A 10,034-nucleotide genomic window follows, 5' to 3' on the forward strand; every position below is an offset into this window, starting at 1 on the left:
AACTATAGGGCGCCCCCACTGGTGAAAAAAAAATACACAGAAAAGCTGCACCGTTATATTAGCCGCATGGTTCAAAATCTAGGAAAAAAGTAGCGTCTTATTGTACGGAAAATACGGTCGTCTATAAGTGACGGTAAAGGGGATTAAACGGAATCCTTGCAAGATGTCACCGCGTCCACTCCACATACATGTGAAGACGATCCAATCACGTGTACGCATTTTCAGACTTGTGCTTGTGTTTTGGGTTCACATACGGCTTAATTATAGTCATTTAGAGCTGCGTTGGAAGTAGTCGTTGATGGAAAGTGCGGCGCACGTGTGTGCGTGAGTGCACACTTTAGCGCGAGAGGGTTGGTTAATGATATTTACAGAGTCAATGAGGCTCAGGAGGAGTGCGACAAAGTGGCTTTCCCACCACACAATTACACACGGCGCTGACGTGCTGAGGGGCCTCGCCACGGGAAGCGGTTAGATTCGACCACGGCGCTGGGACCGAAGCGATAAAGACGTCAGACGGAATCGCAGTCGGTTCATCTGTTGTCTGAATGAAGAAATGGCAAGATTACTGACGCACACATCTGGACGCACGTCTCCAGAGGTAGAATATCTATATCCACACTGAGCGTTCGTCACATTATACGTGGCACCGAATCCCGTTGCAGCTTTATCACAGGGAATATTTCTCATAGCTGCGTAGGAAAGCTGCAGGTTGCTTGTTGGTTCATTGTTGGCGTCTGCAGCCAGCTGGCCACGTCCTCTTGCTCACCACAGGAAGGATGGCGGGGAATTAACGACTCCCCCGCCACCTCCCCACCCCCACCCGTTTGCTTTCTCGCTTTGCCGGAGCGCGATTTGTCATCGAGGCTGTGGCAGAGGTTTACAGCTGTGAAATGCGCCCGGTAAACAGCATCCTTGCTCGCCTGGCTGGAGAACCCGCCCCGCTGAGGGACTTTGTTGCCTTTGTCACGGCGCAGACGATGCTATTCACGCCTCCCCGGGCCAGCTTTTGACGGCATTCAGGAAGTTCTCCTGCCTAAAGGGCAGGATTGGTGTTTGGCAGCCACGTCGGGATTCGGGAGAGGCCGAGCTTTGTCGGGCATCCAAGTAGTGAAGGATGGCTTTCCATTTACTCAACTTTATCTCGGAAAAACACAATCCTGAAAGACAATTAAATGGACAAAGACCGCCACTAAAACATGTATTACGGTTTGTACTAAATTACACTGATTTGGTAATAAAAAAAATGTAAGAGTCTGAAATTTGGTGAGCCATAAACCAAATCTTAACGTATATAATTATTTTGTGTCTGTGCTCCAAAGTGCGTCTGTCGGCATGGACTCTTCTGGTTTTAATTTCATGTACGTTTCAAAATTTACCAGCGAGCCTTGAAAGAACGTGGTGGTAATGGTGGCAAAAAAAATACACATTTTTTTGAATTCTGCTTTTTTTAGAGCTGTCAAAATTAAAGTGTCAACTCAAGATTAATCGGAATTATTTACAGAATTACGATTTTATTTTCCGATTAGGTACAAAAATGAATTGCTTGACAGGACTATTTATTTATCTTTTTTATATGGTAATTGACGCCACCCGTTCCTCACCACGCATACCACCACCAGTTTTGTGGCGTTTGCAATCATTCATTTGCCAACATCAGAAAGGTTCTGAATTAATCGGAAATATTTGCAGAATTAATTACGATTTTTTTTCCAATTAGTTACAAAAATTAATTGCTTGACCGCACTATTTATTCATTGATCTTTTTATATGGTAATTGACGCCACCCGTTCCTCACCACACATACCACCACCAATTTTGTTGCGTTCGCAATCATTCATTTGCCAACATCAGAAAGGTTCGGAATTAATCGGAATTATGATGTTTTTTCCGATTAATTACAAAAATGAATTTCTTGACAGCACTGTTTTTTATTTATTTATTTTTTAATGGTAATTGACGCCACCCGTTTCTCACCACGCATACCACCACCAGTTTTGTTGCGTTCACAATCATTCATTTATCAACATCAGAAAGGTCCCGAATTAATCTGAATTATTCACGGAATTAATTACGATTTCTTTTCTGATTATTTACAAAAATTAATTGCTTAACAGCACTATTTATTGATGTTTTTTAAATGGTAATTGACGCCACCCGTTGCTCACCACGTATACCACCACCAATTTTGTTGCGTTCGCAATCATTCATTTGTCAACATCAGAAAGGTTCGGAATTAATCTTGACTAAATCTGTAGTAAGACGTTTTTGGGCGCGGGGCAAAAGCGAGTGCATGGAAAAGGTTAAAAACATTCACTCCTCAACCACTTTATCTGGCCTTTGTCCTCTGACCCTGATCTTCGACGCTTGACGTTATAAGAGACTCGTATCGACTGATTAAATAAAAAATAATCTTTAACCCGTAAAAATCCTCTCAGGTTAAAGGTCGATGGCTGCAGGGCGGCGATAAATAAAATGATCAGGCAAGGCGAGCAGCAATTTGGCAAATTAATTTTTACTTCCTTCCCTCTTTTACGTAAGGGATGTTTGAGTTTTGTGCTGTGAACGTTCTCGTAAACATTTTGACGGTTTTAGAAGATCACGTCAAACGGAGAAGTTGCAAGAGTGTTTGAGAACGAGTTGCGGTGTTTGCGCGCGCGGTTCGCCGCCAGGCCCACGGGGTCCTGTCCTCTGCACCGCCGGATCGATACGCGGCTTCAGCTTCGCCATCAGAACCGCCGGAGGAGAGTTGGGCTCGATAAAGCAAAGATTTTCTCCCCGACATCCTGAACTCTTTCACGTCCCCAGTGCGGCTTTCATCCACGTTGGAGTTGATGCTCTAACTCCACAGATTTCCAACGAGCGGAACCGACGTGTCGGCAAAGGAAAACAAGAGTTTTGCGCTTGCCTCCGCTGTGATCATCTCTCATTTAGCGATCTCAATCTCCTGAGGTGTTCTGCATGCAAAGTTGGAACGCATCAAATATCGATCCAGTGTCTGTTCAGCCAAAGATTTTATTTTTATTTTCAACGTGGTTCTTTAGCACCGCAGAACAACAGGAAACGTTGCTAGCATGCGGGCTAACGATCATTTCCCCCAAAGCCCTTTTGATTTTCGCCACATCGTCCTCACCGCTCCAATTTCCACCGCCCGTGAAACTGGATTTTGAATAAAGCAAGCGTTCCATAAAAATAGAGAATCGTCAGCAGTCGACGTCGTCCGTGATAAGCATCAGCGCTAACTATGCATGAAAACGAGCCGCGGCCTCTCATTTCCCAGCCCGTTCCATAATCGAGGATCACGCTCACGCCCGTGCCGCCGTGATGGACAGTAAGCAGAGTTTAGCGGAAAAGCAGAAGCCCGGGCGACGAGCCGCTTCATTACCGCTGGCATTTAGCCGCCATCGCCCTGCGCCTTCCCCAAGACAAATGCCACGCCGCGCCTCCGATTATATGATGACATCTGCGGAAAGGTTAATACACTTCTTAAGCACAGTAGATGCTCTCGAGCGCTCGGGCGTTGGCGCGGTATCATCGGTATGCGATAACATGCCGAGAGAGAAACACGGTGTCATGCCTGGAGTTGATCACGCGTTTCATTGGCGGCCAAGATGCTGTCCACTTGATGAATACGAGTCAAAGTGTTCCACTCCTGAGGGGTTCAAGAAAAAGCGAAAACGCAGCGCTGCAACATTCAAGAGGCGCTGCCTCCGATGATGGCTGCAAACATAGCACGGAGGATTTTCTTTTTTTTTCACACAGATTAGTGCGTCGGGAATGAAAATATAAAAAAGGGGCCTGCTCGGGCAGAAAATGACACCACGAGAGCCGCAAGAAGAACGATTGGTGGCTCATTCAAGCACCAACTTTTTATTTGTTTTTTTTTTTGTTTTTTTTTAACCACTCATGTTTTCAAGAAAAACACACAAAGCTTCATAATTTGATTATTGTTGAGCGGGATTCAGACTAATGTGTTTCTGAGGAACTCAATTTTAAATCTTCTAAAGCAAATGTGGGCAAACTATGGTCCGGGGGCCACATGCGGCCCGTGAAACGTTTTCATCCGGCTCGGCTAAAAATTAAATGAATAAACCTGTTTTACTTTCTAAAATACTGTGGTGTGCCAAAGACAGATATTTCGTTGGAATGATTTTTTTCACTTTCATTGAATTTTCTTTTTTTTTCTACGATGAGGTGAGGTTACCAAAACATCAAGCCTATATGACATCATAAAAGAACAAAATATTTCAGGGGACAGAAATTTTTGACGCAGATTACGGATTATGAAAAGCACCTGAGTTCAAGTAACTAAAAAAAACGAAAAAAAATCAGTGATCGGCAAACGACATTTACGACTAAATTCCTTCCGAGAACAGAACGCCATCACCTCGCCAATTAGCGAGCTCTGCCGTTTAAACCGAGCGAGCAAATGTACAGAACAAAGAATGAAAAATCCAAGCGAGGTGTGGGGTAGGGAAAAAAAAAAAAGAAAAAGCGTGGCGCTCAAAAGTGACAGTCTGTGTGAGTGTGGTGGGAATAAACATCTTTGTTCAACATCACTAACGCCGCCGGTTGCGCTCAACGTGAGCATCGCGCCAATTACGCTTACATAACATTTTTTTTTTATTTTCTCTCCAAGCAACTCATTTCATAACTCGCCATATAAGATCATCCCAGAGTTGTATAATAAACAAAGAGGTCTTCCCAAACAGCTATTTGATTTTTTTAGTGTCAATATCGCAATGTACATCGCAACCTCCCCAAAAATCGCAATGTCAGTTTTTTTTTTTTCCAATATCGTGCTGCCCTATTAGGAAAGTATATCGACCGGTAAATCGAGAGCTCCCTTTTTTTTTTTTTTTAATATATTAAGAGCGATATCAGCACCAGTAAACGTCCCGTGCTTAAACATGCATCGTACTCTTTGTACACTTTCCGGCTCGCTGTCATTTGAAATGGACTGGAACAGCATCTCCCAACCTCCCCCAGGGACACTTTTAAGCTGTACACACTCAGCTGCCCTCGTTTTAGTTTCCTCCTTCAGGAGGGCAGAGAAGAGACGGATTCAAGGTAAACATTTACTGTATGTAGGTTGGAGATTAAATGAGCGCCCGAAGGTACGGCAGCCTGACTTGGAAAACTGCGAGGGACTTTTGTTTCAGTTCACCCTCATTTAGCGCAGAAGCAACGTCGTGAGATGCTACAGCGCCATTGGCCGGGGAGGGGGATTTCCCTGGGGGGTTCTGATTAACCTGACTCAGAGTTATGTCGAGCGCCTTTGGTGTCAGCAGGTCAGAAGAAGTTAACCCACTCACTCCCATTGACGGATATTTACGTCATTCTACCAGGGATGGCGATGAATGAGTTTTAACGTCGCTTGACTGGGCTTGTGAGGTTTGGATGGAGGAGTCTGACTCCGCCTCTTTATCATCACGGGAAAACATGGCCGGCCCACCCAAAGCCCCCCCCCCTCAGCCCCCTCTCCGTTATTTGCCTCTAAATAAGTTATCTGCTCTGATTTCGCTGATAGATTCCCCGTAATGAAACAGACAGTCTCGGGACAAAAAAAATAGGCGACGTGTCTTCTCTTCGTGGCATCTCATCGAAACGCCGCCAATGAGTTTGGAGTTTTTCCCATTACCCCCCTCGCACCTTTTCATAATCTCCACTCTCTGCATTGGAAAGACGTGGCGTCTAATGAAGGCAAGGCGAGGGAGAGAAAGAGTGCCCAAGAATCTTTTTGCCACCGCGCTCTCCTTAATCAATTTACAGGTCGTGAGGTGGCGGCTCGGCGAGATGATTATTGTTCTAGCGAGGCGGGCGCGCTCGTCTCTCGCTTGTCTAACCTCGCTAACGCCTCCGAAGCGGGCGGCCAGATTGAACGATAAAGTCGTCTCGGCGAAGCCATCCTGATTTAGAACCCCTTGAGAAATTGATACTTATTTTTTTTTTCTCCTGGCCCATGTTCACTGGAGTGCCACATCATCAACCGCCTCTCTCTTCTCATCAGTTTTTTTTTTGGAAGATTTAACGGCAGCGGGTCCGAGGGGTCACCGTCCGGGGCTCGCTCAATGTCAGTGATCATCAAGCGGGCTGCCTCAGAAGTCCGCAATTCTATTTGGCGACCGTAAAATACCGCAGTCGCTCGGCGCGTGAGTGAGTCACTGCCGCAGTTGAAAAAAAAATCACGCTGAGAAAAGATGTGCAAGGTGGCTTCTCGGGAAGCTTTGAGCAATTTCTGTTTTCTTGCTGCCGTTGGTGATATTTGGTCGCCGTGACCACCGCATGAAATTAAAATATTTGGCTGCCGTAAACCTTCCTGTGGAGCTTTGTACGAAAAAAAAAATAAATTCCATTGCATCCATGCACTTACGTCCACACTCCCTTTGGGTTGTCTGTTCTGGTGTGAAGCCGAGGCCGTGTGCATGTGTAATGCGGTGGAAAGGGCACGGCTCGGCCTTCTCCTACGAGAGACGCGCCGAGGCTTCGTAGCGGGCAGAATTTCGTTCTGGGTCAGCAAATCGGTCGAAATGATCATTTCATCAAGAATTTCACTTTAACTCATTCGCTACCAGTTGAGTTAAAAAAAAGAATGAATCTTTGACGTATTTAGCCGTCAATGGGACTAAGCGATTAATTGGCTATTTTTTTTTGGGGCGGGGGGTGAACTCGCAGGATTTGATTTGATTTGATTTGATTCTCGTGTTTTGTGACCCCCTCACTCTTGCTTGGGATTATCTTTTTTTTTTTTGTTCATCTCACTCGCGTGTCGGTATGAAATCCTACGAGCAGCTTTGTGTTTTGACAAGTACGAGGCTGGCAGCCTGGGAAAGACAGAAGGCGCACTTTTTTCTGTTTTGCAGGAGGCTTTCAATTTTCTCTTCTCGTCTAGAAATGTTGTTGAAATAAGGAGCATTGTGTGCGGCGAAGGCATTTCGTATTAAAAAAAAAAAAAAATCAGCGTTTGATTGTCGGATTGTTGTGCAGACAAAACACACTTAATGTTAACTTGAAGACATTCAAATCGGCTGCTCTTTTAAAATTCAAGTGACGCTCGCAAATAGTTTTTTTTAAACACGTACCAGACTGACGGAGATCCTCTACTCACCAGACAAACGCTCTGATCTGCAAAAGAAGGAATTTTTTTGTTTCTTTTTTTGTTGAAAGTGCCAAGCAATCACAAACAACATTAAAAATGTAATGAACCCGATTTGCTGCTGGGAGATTAACAAGGAATACGTTGTCATGAAAACGGGGACGTCTTATACGGAACTTGGTAAGGAACAATGAAAGATGGATGGATTGAGGCGTGAAAAATGAATCCACAGCAGACGATCCACCAATCACGGGACTACAATATATGAAGCTCCACCCATTATCATCTCAATGGAAGGATGCCATTATGAGGTGAGCTTCAAAAGTTCTGAGAAATTATGTACAAGAAGACGAAGCCGACCTGTGCTGCTTGGTTGAAATTAGTTTTTTTTTTTTAAAGCAGTTGCTCGTCTCCATATGCAATGGCAGATTGTTATAACAGAGGTACTATTAAAGGCCACTGAGGGAAATTGGATTTTTATGACCCCCCTCATCAAATGTAATTAAAAGTAGCCTTCCACAGATTGGCACCTTCAAGAGAACGAGGTAGGAGGGCGTGTTGCGCAATCAAAGACGGTGCGTGTGACAATCACTGCCAGCATAGGTAAAATGAATGGACGTTTTTGACGTGTATACCCGTCAATGGGAGTGAACGAGTTAAGAGGATGTTTTTTTTTTTTTTTCGTTTTTTTTTAAACAGGATTTGTCTGTTGTTTGATTGTTCACGTGTGACCAGGATGGGATAAAACGGCTGCACTTCCTTTTAGCACCTGACAACAATTTAACCATTTCCATGACTAAGTCGCTTAGTGGAGCTACAATGAGGTCAATGGTGGGGGGGGGGGGGGGACACACGTGAAGGATCCAGAAGACGAGATATTTCTCACTCGGGTTCAATGTCAGGCACGTCGGCAGCATGCACGGCAGGCTAATGGACTGGGAAGGCATGAGAGCACTCGGGGAATTGTTGCGTTGTTATCTCCCGTAGACATTATCAGACCTTGCAGAGAACTGGCTCGACAACACGGCCCACAACGGGAAACGTTCGACAAACACAGCTGACGTTCAACATAGTTGATAGAGCGAGGGTAAGAAAAAACAAAAACAAAAAAAAACACACACACACACACAGATTCCGGTTTTTGTGGCTAACAGGGACCAGAACAACAAAACGGGGTTCATGAATGACATCATATATTTTTTTTTCTGTACACTACCCTCAGAGGTTTGTCCACTGGAGGCGCTGTGAAGCTCACGTGGAACACTCAGAGGGTGCCAAAGAGCTTCAAAGGACCTGGCACCCTCTCGTGTTCTATTGTATTGTCCGCCCGAGCCAAGAAACATCCTGTTTTTGGCACGCCGTGCCCACGAGACACGCCAGAGTTTCCATTCACAGCTTGCAGCGCGCGAGGATTGTTCCCGAAAGCAAGAACGGGCCGATGCCAGTCTGCTTGTTTGCCAGTATTAATAAACGCATCCAAAAAGTTTTCATCCTCACTGAGAGCAAGACGGACAGCCTCCTACACATCCTGGATTTGCTTCTCGCTACCTTTTAGAAACACTTCGGTGCGGACAAATTGACCTACTTCATTTGCACCGATGATTTATTCATTCATTAGTAGTGGAGGGAGCGGCATGAATTTTCCGAGAGGTGACGCAATCACATGCTCATACTTGGCACGAAATGAGGTAGACTTGAATAATCCAAGATTACGTTGAGTCTGAAATGCGATTCGGTGACCGTATTTTCCAAACTATAAGGCACACCCCTATATAAGCCGCAGCAACCACAAAAAAATACAAATAAAATAAATACAAAAATAAAATAAAAATAAATAAATATAAAAAATAAATATAAAATAAACAGATTCTTAAAAAGGAGCCTTTATATCACGGCAATAACTTAGTTAATTAAAACAGAACAGACCAATGAGAAAAAAAAATTATTAAAAAAAATTAAGAAAAATAAAAATAAATAAATAAAAAACTCAAAATAAAAACTAAATTAATTAAAAATTAAAAATAAATAAATTGAAAAAATAAACAGATTCTTAAAAAGGTGCCTTTCATCACGGCAACAACTAATTAAAACAGAACAGACCCAAGAGAAAAAAAAAAAGATTTATTTTGCGTATTTTCAGAACTATAGAGCGCCCCCTACTGGTGAAAGAAAAGCCGCAATGTTGTATTACCCTCATGGTTCAAAATCGAGGACAAAAGTAGCGGCTTATAGTCCGGATAAATACGGTAAATATTTTGGGGGGATTTTACTTACGATTTCGCGTCGACAAAACTGATTATTTTTTCGAATAAAATCTCCACCTTAGATGACCTCGGCAAGCAGGGAAAAGAAAAGTATCAACGCACTCGACAGCACATTGCTCCACTCCGACTAAAACGCTCGCTTTTCCAATGCCTCAGCTGGCACTCATTTGTGTTAACGTTTGAAATATTGCACGCCGTCCAACGATCAAGTGAAACTGTCGCTCTTGTCGCACCTCATTTTGTGCAAATAATTCATCCTTCTGTCTCGGCCGTGCTGCTCGCGAATTTCCATCGTCCTTCGTCTCTGCTCACAATGACACGTTGACGCCTCACTAAAGTAATTCTTTCTTTCGGACCAAGTGTGGTGAGTAAATCTATTTGGGGTGCGAGTGCAAAAAAAAATCAGATTGAGTGCAAAATGCTCGCATCCCTTCCTCGCTTGAGATGTGACCTCTGAATCGGCTCGAGACAGCAGACGTTTTATTTTACGGCCGCGGTGCCGTCGCAAAATCCTCGACTCATTTTTTTTTTTTTAGCTTCATTTTCTTCAATGCATGGCGATGGCACAAGAGCGGCGGCTCATGAATTGCTCGCAGAAGGTTATTACAGAGAGATAAACAGAAAGATTAAAAAAAAAAAAAAAAAATCTTCAAGTGATAAAGACGATCGATGCCCCT

Source organism: Idiotropiscis lumnitzeri, chromosome 2 (assembly GCF_059441095.1).
Source record: "Idiotropiscis lumnitzeri isolate Australia: NSW breed Sydney's pygmy pipehorse chromosome 2, RoL_Ilum_1.0, whole genome shotgun sequence".
Classification (NCBI taxonomy): Eukaryota; Metazoa; Chordata; class Actinopteri; order Syngnathiformes; family Syngnathidae; genus Idiotropiscis; species Idiotropiscis lumnitzeri.